This window comes from Rhinichthys klamathensis, unplaced genomic scaffold (genome assembly GCF_029890125.1).
Source record: "Rhinichthys klamathensis goyatoka isolate OS25496 unplaced genomic scaffold, OSU_Roscu_1.1 h1tg000204l_1, whole genome shotgun sequence".
Classification (NCBI taxonomy): Eukaryota; Metazoa; Chordata; class Actinopteri; order Cypriniformes; family Leuciscidae; genus Rhinichthys; species Rhinichthys klamathensis.
The window spans coordinates 942,408-956,011 of NW_026606729.1; positions in this window are offsets into that span (position 1 = coordinate 942,408).

Below are 13,604 nucleotides of genomic sequence, written 5' to 3' on the forward strand. Positions count from 1 at the left end.
GACACGATCACTGAGAGTTACAGCAAACACTCGTACGACACGATCACTGAGAGTTACAGCAAACACTCGTACGACACGATCACTGAGAGTTACAGCAAACACTCGTACGACACGATCACTGAGAGTTACAGCAAACACTCGTACGACACGATCACTGAGAGTTACAGCAAACACTCGTACGACACGATCACTGAGAGTTACAGCAAACACTCGTACGACACGATCACTGAGAGTTACAGCAAACACTCGTACGACACGATCACTGAGAGTTACAGCAAACACACGTACGACACGATCACTGAGTTACAGCAAACACTCGTACGACACGATCACTGAGTTACAGCAAACACACGTACGACACGATCACTGAGAGTTACAGCAAACACTCGTACGACACGATCACTGAGAGTTACAGCAAACACTCGTACGACACGATCACTGAGTTACAGCAAACACACGTACGACACGATCACTGAGAGTTACAGCAAACACACGTACGACACGATCACTGAGAGTTACAGCAAACACTCGTACGACACGATCACTGAGAGTTACAGCAAACACTCGTACGACACGATCACTGAGAGTTACAGCAAACACTCGTACGACACGATCACTGAGAGTTACAGCAAACACTCGTACGACACGATCACTGAGAGTTACAGCAAACACTCGTACGACACGATCACTGAGAGTTACAGCAAACACTCGTACGACACGATCACTGAGAGTTACAGCAAACACTCGTACGACACGATCACTGAGAGTTACAGCAAACACTCGTACGACACGATCACTGAGAGTTACAGCAAACACACGTACGACACGATCACTGAGTTACAGCAAACACTCGTACGACACGATCACTGAGAGTTACAGCAAACACTCGTACGACACGATCACTGAGAGTTACAGCAAACACTCGTACGACACGATCACTGAGAGTTACAGCAAACACACGTACGACACGATCACTGAGAGTTACAGCAAACACACGTACGACACGATCACTGAGAGTTACAGCAAACACTCGTACGACACGATCACTGAGAGTTACAGCAAACACTCGTACGACACGATCACTGAGAGTTACAGCAAACACACGCACGACACGATCACTGAGAGTTACAGCAAACACTCGTACGACACGATCACTGAGAGTTACAGCAAACACTCGTACGACACGATCACTGAGAGTTACAGCAAACACTCGTACGACACGATCACTGAGAGTTACAGCAAACACACGTACGACACGATCACTGAGAGTTACAGCAAACACTCGTACGACACGATCACTGAGAGTTACAGCAAACACTCGTACGACACGATCACTGAGAGTTACAGCAAACACACGTACGACACGATCACTAAGAGTTACAGCAAACACTCGTACGACACGATCACTGAGAGTTACAGCAAACACTCGTACGACACGATCACTGAGAGTTACAGCAAACACTCGTACGACACGATCACTGAGAGTTACAGCAAACACTCGTACGACACGATCACTGAGAGTTACAGCAAACACTCGTACGACACGATCACTGAGAGTTACAGCAAACACTCGTACGACACGATCACTGAGAGTTACAGCAAACACACGTACGACACGATCACTGAGAGTTACAGCAAACACTCGTACGACACGATCACTGAGAGTTACAGCAAACACTCGTACGACACGATCACTGAGAGTTACAGCAAACACTCGTACGACACGATCACTGAGAGTTACAGCAAACACTCGTACGACACGATCACTGAGAGTTACAGCAAACACTCGTACGACACGATCACTGAGAGTTACAGCAAACACTCGTACGACACGATCACTGAGAGTTACAGCAAACACTCGTACGACACGATCACTGAGAGTTACAGCAAACACTCGTACGACACGATCACTGAGAGTTACAGCAAACACTCGTACGACACGATCACTGAGAGTTACAGCAAACACACGTACGACACGATCACTGAGTTACAGCAAACACTCGTACGACACGATCACTGAGTTACAGCAAACACACGTACGACACGATCACTGAGTTACAGCAAACACTCGTACGACACGATCACTGAGAGTTACAGCAAACACTCGTACGACACGATCACTGAGAGTTACAGCAAACACTCGTACGACACGATCACTGAGAGTTACAGCAAACACTCGTACGACACGATCACTGAGAGTTACAGCAAACACTCGTACGACACGATCACTGAGAGTTACAGCAAACACTCGTACGACACGATCACTGAGAGTTACAGCAAACACTCGTACGACACGATCACTGAGAGTTACAGCAAACACTCGTACGACACGATCACTGAGAGTTACAGCAAACACACGTACGACACGATCACTGAGTTACAGCAAACACTCGTACGACACGATCACTGAGAGTTACAGCAAACACTCGTACGACACGATCACTGAGAGTTACAGCAAACACTCGTACGACACGATCACTGAGAGTTACAGCAAACACACGTACGACACGATCACTGAGAGTTACAGCAAACACACGTACGACACGATCACTGAGAGTTACAGCAAACACTCGTACGACACGATCACTGAGAGTTACAGCAAACACTCGTACGACACGATCACTGAGAGTTACAGCAAACACACGCACGACACGATCACTGAGAGTTACAGCAAACACACGTACGACACGATCACTGAGAGTTACAGCAAACACTCGTACGACACGATCACTGAGAGTTACAGCAAACACACGTACGACACGATCACTGAGAGTTACAGCAAACACTCGTACGACACGATCACTGAGAGTTACAGCAAACACACGTACGACACGATCACTGAGTTACAGCAAACACTCGCACGACACGATCACTGAGAGTTACAGCAAACACTCGTACGACACGATCACTGAGAGTTACAGCAAACACTCGCACGACACGATCACTGAGAGTTACAGCAAACACTCGTACGACACGATCACTGAGAGTTACAGCAAACACTCGCACGACACGATCACTGAGAGTTACAGCAAACACTCGTACGACACGATCACTGAGAGTTACAGCAAACACTCGTACGACACGATCACTGAGAGTTACAGCAAACACTCGTACGACACGATCACTGAGAGTTACAGCAAACACTCGCACGACACGATCACTGAGAGTTACAGCAAACACTCGTACGACACGATCACTGAGAGTTACAGCAAACACTCGTACGACACGATCACTGAGAGTTACAGCAAACACTCGTACGACACGATCACTGAGAGTTACAGCAAACACTCGTACGACACGATCACTGAGAGTTACAGCAAACACTCGTACGACACGATCACTGAGAGTTACAGCAAACACTCGTACGACACGATCACTGAGAGTTACAGCAAACACTCGTACGACACGATCACTGAGAGTTACAGCAAACACTCGTACGACACGATCACTGAGAGTTACAGCAAACACTCGTACGACACGATCACTGAGAGTTACAGCAAACACTCGCACGACACGATCACTGAGAGTTACAGCAAACACTCGTACGACACGATCACTGAGAGTTACAGCAAACACTCGTACGACACGATCACTGAGAGTTACAGCAAACACTCGTACGACACGATCACTGAGAGTTACAGCAAACACTCGTACGACACGATCACTGAGAGTTACAGCAAACACTCGTACGACACGATCACTGAGAGTTACAGCAAACACTCGTACGACACGATCACTGAGAGTTACAGCAAACACTCGTACGACACGATCACTGAGAGTTACAGCAAACACTCGTACGACACGATCACTGAGAGTTACAGCAAACACTCGTACGACACGATCACTGAGAGTTACAGCAAACACTCGCACGACACGATCACTGAGAGTTACAGCAAACACTCGCACGACACGATCACTGAGAGTTACAGCAAACACTCGCACGACACGATCACTGAGAGTTACAGCAAACACTCGTACGACACGATCACTGAGAGTTACAGCAAACACTCGTACGACACGATCACTGAGAGTTACAGCAAACACTCGTACGACACGATCACTGAGAGTTACAGCAAACACTCGTACGACACGATCACTGAGAGTTACAGCAAACACTCGTACGACACGATCACTGAGAGTTACAGCAAACACTCGTACGACACGATCACTGAGAGTTACAGCAAACACTCGTACGACACGATCACTGAGAGTTACAGCAAACACTCGTACGACACGATCACTGAGAGTTACAGCAAACACTCGTACGACACGATCACTGAGAGTTACAGCAAACACTCGTACGACACGATCACTGAGAGTTACAGCAAACACTCGCACGACACGATCACTGAGAGTTACAGCAAACACACGTACGACACGATCACTGAGAGTTACAGCAAACACTCGCACGACACGATCACTGAGAGTTACAGCAAACACTCGTACGACACGATCACTGAGAGTTACAGCAAACACTCGTACGACACGATCACTGAGAGTTACAGCAAACACTCGTACGACACGATCACTGAGAGTTACAGCAAACACTCGTACGACACGATCACTGAGAGTTACAGCAAACACTCGTACGACACGATCACTGAGAGTTACAGCAAACACACGTACGACACGATCACTGAGAGTTACAGCAAACACACGTACGACACGATCACTGAGAGTTACAGCAAACACTCGTACGACACGATCACTGAGAGTTACAGCAAACACTCGTACGACACGATCACTGAGAGTTACAGCAAACACTCGTACGACACGATCACTGAGAGTTACAGCAAACACTCGTACGACACGATCACTGAGAGTTACAGCAAACACTCGCACGACACGATCACTGAGAGTTACAGCAAACACTCGTACGACACGATCACTGAGAGTTACAGCAAACACTCGTACGACACGATCACTGAGAGTTACAGCAAACACTCGTACGACACGATCACTGAGAGTTACAGCAAACACTCGTACGACACGATCACTGAGAGTTACAGCAAACACTCGTACGACACGATCACTGAGAGTTACAGCAAACACTCGTACGACACGATCACTGAGAGTTACAGCAAACACTCGTACGACACGATCACTGAGAGTTACAGCAAACACTCGTACGACACGATCACTGAGAGTTACAGCAAACACACGTACGACACGATCACTGAGAGTTACAGCAAACACTCGTACGACACGATCACAGAGAGTTACAGCAAACACTCGTACGACACGATCACAGAGAGTTACAGCAAACACTCGTACGACACGATCACTGAGAGTTACAGCAAACACTCGTACGACACGATCACTGAGAGTTACAGCAAACACTCGTACGACACGATCACTGAGAGTTACAGCAAACACTCGTACGACACGATCACTGAGAGTTACAGCAAACACTCGTACGACACGATCACTGAGAGTTACAGCAAACACTCGTACGACACGATCACTGAGAGTTACAGCAAACACTCGTACGACACGATCACTGAGAGTTACAGCAAACACTCGTACGACACGATCACTGAGAGTTACAGCAAACACACGTACGACACGATCACTGAGAGTTACAGCAAACACTCGTACGACACGATCACTGAGTTACAGCAAACACTCGTACGACAAGATCACTGAGAGTTACAGCAAACACTCGTACGACACGATCACTGAGAGTTACAGCAAACACTCGTACGACACGATCACTGAGAGTTACAGCAAACACTCGTACGACACGATCACTGAGAGTTACAGCAAACACTCGTACGACACGATCACTGAGAGTTACAGCAAACACTCGCACGACACGATCACTGAGAGTTACAGCAAACACTCGTACGACACGATCACTGAGAGTTACAGCAAACACTCGTACGACACGATCACTGAGAGTTACAGCAAACACTCGCACGACACGATCACTGAGAGTTACAGCAAACACTCGTACGACACGATCACTGAGAGTTACAGCAAACACTCGTACGACACGATCACTGAGAGTTACAGCAAACACTCGTACGACACGATCACTGAGAGTTACAGCAAACACTCGTACGACACGATCACTGAGAGTTACAGCAAACACTCGCACGACACGATCACTGAGAGTTACAGCAAACACTCGTACGACACGATCACTGAGAGTTACAGCAAACACTCGTACGACACGATCACTGAGAGTTACAGCAAACACTCGTACGACACGATCACTGAGAGTTACAGCAAACACTCGTACGACACGATCACTGAGAGTTACAGCAAACACTCGTACGACACGATCACTGAGAGTTACAGCAAACACTCGTACGACACGATCACTGAGAGTTACAGCAAACACTCGTACGACACGATCACTGAGAGTTACAGCAAACACTCGTACGACACGATCACTGAGAGTTACAGCAAACACTCGTACGACACGATCACTGAGAGTTACAGCAAACACTCGTACGACACGATCACTGAGAGTTACAGCAAACACTCGTACGACACGATCACTGAGAGTTACAGCAAACACTCGCACGACACGATCACTGAGAGTTACAGCAAACACTCGTACGACACGATCACTGAGAGTTACAGCAAACACTCGTACGACACGATCACTGAGAGTTACAGCAAACACTCGTACGACACGATCACTGAGAGTTACAGCAAACACTCGTACGACACGATCACTGAGAGTTACAGCAAACACTCGTACGACACGATCACTGAGAGTTACAGCAAACACTCGTACGACACGATCACTGAGAGTTACAGCAAACACTCGTACGACACGATCACTGAGAGTTACAGCAAACACTCGTACGACACGATCACTGAGAGTTACAGCAAACACTCGTACGACACGATCACTGAGAGTTACAGCAAACACTCGTACGACACGATCACTGAGAGTTACAGCAAACACTCGTACGACACGATCACTGAGAGTTACAGCAAACACTCGTACGACACGATCACTGAGAGTTACAGCAAACACTCGTACGACACGATCACTGAGAGTTACAGCAAACACTCGTACGACACGATCACTGAGAGTTACAGCAAACACTCGTACGACACGATCACTGAGAGTTACAGCAAACACTCGCACGACACGATCACTGAGAGTTACAGCAAACACTCGTACGACACGATCACTGAGAGTTACAGCAAACACTCGTACGACACGATCACTGAGAGTTACAGCAAACACTCGTACGACACGATCACTGAGAGTTACAGCAAACACTCGTACGACACGATCACTGAGAGTTACAGCAAACACTCGTACGACACGATCACTGAGAGTTACAGCAAACACTCGTACGACACGATCACTGAGAGTTACAGCAAACACTCGTACGACACGATCACTGAGAGTTACAGCAAACACTCGTACGACACGATCACTGAGAGTTACAGCAAACACTCGTACGACACGATCACTGAGAGTTACAGCAAACACTCGTACGACACGATCACTGAGAGTTACAGCAAACACTCGTACGACACGATCACTGAGAGTTACAGCAAACACTCGTACGACACGATCACTGAGAGTTACAGCAAACACTCGTACGACACGATCACTGAGAGTTACAGCAAACACTCGTACGACACGATCACTGAGAGTTACAGCAAACACTCGTACGACACGATCACTGAGAGTTACAGCAAACACTCGTACGACACGATCACTGAGAGTTACAGCAAACACTCGTACGACACGATCACTGAGAGTTACAGCAAACACTCGCACGACACGATCACTGAGAGTTACAGCAAACACTCGTACGACACGATCACTGAGAGTTACAGCAAACACTCGTACGACACGATCACTGAGAGTTACAGCAAACACTCGTACGACACGATCACTGAGAGTTACAGCAAACACTCGTACGACACGATCACTGAGAGTTACAGCAAACACTCGTACGACACGATCACTGAGAGTTACAGCAAACACTCGTACGACACGATCACTGAGAGTTACAGCAAACACTCGTACGACACGATCACTGAGAGTTACAGCAAACACTCGTACGACACGATCACTGAGAGTTACAGCAAACACTCGTACGACACGATCACTGAGAGTTACAGCAAACACTCGTACGACACGATCACTGAGAGTTACAGCAAACACTCGTACGACACGATCACTGAGAGTTACAGCAAACACTCGTACGACACGATCACTGAGAGTTACAGCAAACACACGTACGACACGATCACTGAGAGTTACAGCAAACACTCGTACGACACGATCACTGAGAGTTACAGCAAACACTCGTACGACACGATCACTGAGAGTTACAGCAAACACTCGTACGACACGATCACTGAGAGTTACAGCAAACACACGTACGACACGATCACTGAGAGTTACAGCAAACACTCGTACGACACGATCACTGAGAGTTACAGCAAACACTCGTACGACACGATCACTGAGAGTTACAGCAAACACTCGTACGACACGATCACTGAGAGTTACAGCAAACACACGTACGACACGATCACTGAGAGTTACAGCAAACACACGTACGACACGATCACTGAGAGTTACAGCAAACACTCGTACGACACGATCACTGAGAGTTACAGCAAACACTCGTACGACACGATCACTGAGAGTTACAGCAAACACTCGCACGACACGATCACTGAGAGTTACAGCAAACACACGTACGACACGATCACTGAGAGTTACAGCAAACACTCGTACGACACGATCACTGAGAGTTACAGCAAACACTCGTACGACACGATCACTGAGAGTTACAGCAAACACTCGTACGACACGATCACTGAGAGTTACAGCAAACACTCGTACGACACGATCACTGAGAGTTACAGCAAACACTCGTACGACACGATCACTGAGAGTTACAGCAAACACTCGTACGACACGATCACTGAGAGTTACAGCAAACACTCGTACGACACGATCACTGAGAGTTACAGCAAACACTCGTACGACACGATCACTGAGAGTTACAGCAAACACTCGTACGACACGATCACTGAGAGTTACAGCAAACACTCGTACGACACGATCACTGAGAGTTACAGCAAACACTCGTACGACACGATCACTGAGAGTTACAGCAAACACTCGTACGACACGATCACTGAGAGTTACAGCAAACACTCGTACGACACGATCACTGAGAGTTACAGCAAACACACGTACGACACGATCACTGAGAGTTACAGCAAACACTCGTACGACACGATCACTGAGAGTTACAGCAAACACTCGTACGACACGATCACTGAGAGTTACAGCAAACACTCGTACGACACGATCACTGAGAGTTACAGCAAACACTCGTACGACACGATCACTGAGAGTTACAGCAAACACTCGTACGACACGATCACTGAGAGTTACAGCAAACACTCGTACGACACGATCACTGAGAGTTACAGCAAACACTCGTACGACACGATCACTGAGAGTTACAGCAAACACTCGTACGACACGATCACTGAGAGTTACAGCAAACACTCGTACGACACGATCACTGAGAGTTACAGCAAACACTCGTACGACACGATCACTGAGAGTTACAGCAAACACTCGTACGACACGATCACTGAGAGTTACAGCAAACACTCGTACGACACGATCACTGAGAGTTACAGCAAACACTCGTACGACACGATCACTGAGAGTTACAGCAAACACTCGTACGACACGATCACTGAGAGTTACAGCAAACACTCGTACGACACGATCACTGAGAGTTACAGCAAACACTCGTACGACACGATCACTGAGAGTTACAGCAAACACTCGTACGACACGATCACTGAGAGTTACAGCAAACACTCGTACGACACGATCACTGAGAGTTACAGCAAACACTCGTACGACACGATCACTGAGAGTTACAGCAAACACTCGTACGACACGATCACTGAGAGTTACAGCAAACACTCGTACGACACGATCACTGAGAGTTACAGCAAACACTCGTACGACACGATCACTGAGAGTTACAGCAAACACTCGTACGACACGATCACTGAGAGTTACAGCAAACACTCGTACGACACGATCACTGAGAGTTACAGCAAACACTCGTACGACACGATCACTGAGAGTTACAGCAAACACTCGTACGACACGATCACTGAGAGTTACAGCAAACACTCGTACGACACGATCACTGAGAGTTACAGCAAACACTCGTACGACACGATCACTGAGAGTTACAGCAAACACTCGTACGACACGATCACTGAGAGTTACAGCAAACACTCGTACGACACGATCACTGAGAGTTACAGCAAACACTCGTACGACACGATCACTGAGAGTTACAGCAAACACACGTACGACACGATCACTGAGAGTTACAGCAAACACTCGTACGACACGATCACTGAGAGTTACAGCAAACACTCGTACGACACGATCACTGAGAGTTACAGCAAACACTCGTACGACACGATCACTGAGAGTTACAGCAAACACTCGTACGACACGATCACTGAGAGTTACAGCAAACACTCGTACGACACGATCACTGAGAGTTACAGCAAACACTCGTACGACACGATCACTGAGAGTTACAGCAAACACTCGTACGACACGATCACTGAGAGTTACAGCAAACACTCGTACGACACGATCACTGAGAGTTACAGCAAACACTCGTACGACACGATCACTGAGAGTTACAGCAAACACTCGTACGACACGATCACTGAGAGTTACAGCAAACACTCGTACGACACGATCACTGAGAGTTACAGCAAACACTCGTACGACACGATCACTGAGAGTTACAGCAAACACTCGTACGACACGATCACTGAGAGTTACAGCAAACACTCGTACGACACGATCACTGAGAGTTACAGCAAACACTCGTACGACACGATCACTGAGAGTTACAGCAAACACTCGTACGACACGATCACTGAGAGTTACAGCAAACACTCGTACGACACGATCACTGAGAGTTACAGCAAACACTCGTACGACACGATCACTGAGAGTTACAGCAAACACTCGTACGACACGATCACTGAGAGTTACAGCAAACACTCGTACGACACGATCACTGAGAGTTACAGCAAACACTCGTACGACACGATCACTGAGAGTTACAGCAAACACTCGTACGACACGATCACTGAGAGTTACAGCAAACACTCGTACGACACGATCACTGAGAGTTACAGCAAACACTCGTACGACACGATCACTGAGAGTTACAGCAAACACTCGTACGACACGATCACTGAGAGTTACAGCAAACACTCGTACGACACGATCACTGAGAGTTACAGCAAACACTCGTACGACACGATCACTGAGAGTTACAGCAACACTCGTACGACACGATCACTGAGAGTTACAGCAAACACTCGTACGACACGATCACTGAGAGTTACAGCAAACACTCGTACGACACGATCACTGAGAGTTACAGCAAACACTCGTACGACACGATCACTGAGAGTTACAGCAAACACTCGTACGACACGATCACTGAGAGTTACAGCAAACACTCGTACGACACGATCACTGAGAGTTACAGCAAACACTCGTACGACACGATCACTGAGAGTTACAGCAAACACTCGTACGACACGATCACTGAGAGTTACAGCAAACACTCGTACGACACGATCACTGAGAGTTACAGCAAACACTCGTACGACACGATCACTGAGAGTTACAGCAAACACTCGTACGACACGATCACTGAGAGTTACAGCAAACACTCGTACGACACGATCACTGAGAGTTACAGCAAACACTCGTACGACACGATCACTGAGAGTTACAGCAAACACTCGTACGACACGATCACTGAGAGTTACAGCAAACACTCGTACGACACGATCACTGAGAGTTACAGCAAACACTCGTACGACACGATCACTGAGAGTTACAGCAAACACTCGTACGACACGATCACTGAGAGTTACAGCAAACACTCGTACGACACGATCACTGAGAGTTACAGCAAACACTCGTACGACACGATCACTGAGAGTTACAGCAAACACTCGTACGACACGATCACTGAGAGTTACAGCAAACACTCGTACGACACGATCACTGAGAGTTACAGCAAACACTCGTACGACACGATCACTGAGAGTTACAGCAAACACTCGTACGACACGATCACTGAGAGTTACAGCAAACACTCGTACGACACGATCACTGAGAGTTACAGCAAACACTCGTACGACACGATCACTGAGAGTTACAGCAAACACTCGCACGACACGATCACTGAGAGTTACAGCAAACACTCGTACGACACGATCACTGAGAGTTACAGCAAACACTCGTACGACACGATCACTGAGAGTTACAGCAAACACTCGTACGACACGATCACTGAGAGTTACAGCAAACACTCGTACGACACGATCACTGAGAGTTACAGCAAACACTCGTACGACACGATCACTGAGAGTTACAGCAAACACTCGTACGACACGATCACTGAGAGTTACAGCAAACACTCGTACGACACGATCACTGAGAGTTACAGCAAACACCGTACGACACGATCACTGAGAGTTACAGCAAACACTCGTACGACACGATCACTGAGAGTTACAGCAAACACTCGTACGACACGATCACTGAGAGTTACAGCAAACACTCGTACGACACGATCACTGAGAGTTACAGCAAACACTCGTACGACACGATCACTGAGAGTTACAGCAAACACTCGTACGACACGATCACTGAGAGTTACAGCAAACACTCGTACGACACGATCACTGAGAGTTACAGCAAACACTCGTACGACACGATCACTGAGAGTTACAGCAAACACTCGTACGACACGATCACTGAGAGTTACAGCAAACACTCGTACGACACGATCACTGAGAGTTACAGCAAACACTCGTACGACACGATCACTGAGAGTTACAGCAAACACTCGTACGACACGATCACTGAGAGTTACAGCAAACACTCGTACGACACGATCACTGAGAGTTACAGCAAACACTCGTACGACACGATCACTGAGAGTTACAGCAAACACTCGTACGACACGATCACTGAGAGTTACAGCAAACACTCGTACGACACGATCACTGAGAGTTACAGCAAACACTCGTACGACACGATCACTGAGAGTTACAGCAAACACTCGTACGACACGATCACTGAGAGTTACAGCAAACACTCGTACGACACGATCACTGAGAGTTACAGCAAACACTCGTACGACACGATCACTGAGAGTTACAGCAAACACTCGTACGACACGATCACTGAGAGTTACAGCAAACACTCGTACGACACGATCACTGAGAGTTACAGCAAACACTCGTACGACACGATCACTGAGAGTTACAGCAAACACTCGTACGACACGATCACTGAGAGTTACAGCAAACACTCGTACGACACGATCACTGAGTCGAGTTACAGCAAACACTCGTACGACACGATCACTGAGAGTTACAGCAAACACTCGTCACGACACGATCACTGAGAGTTACAGCAAACACTCGTACGACACGATCACTGAGAGTTACAGCAAACACTCGTACGACACATCACTGAGAGTTACAGCAAACACTCGTACGACACGATCACTGAG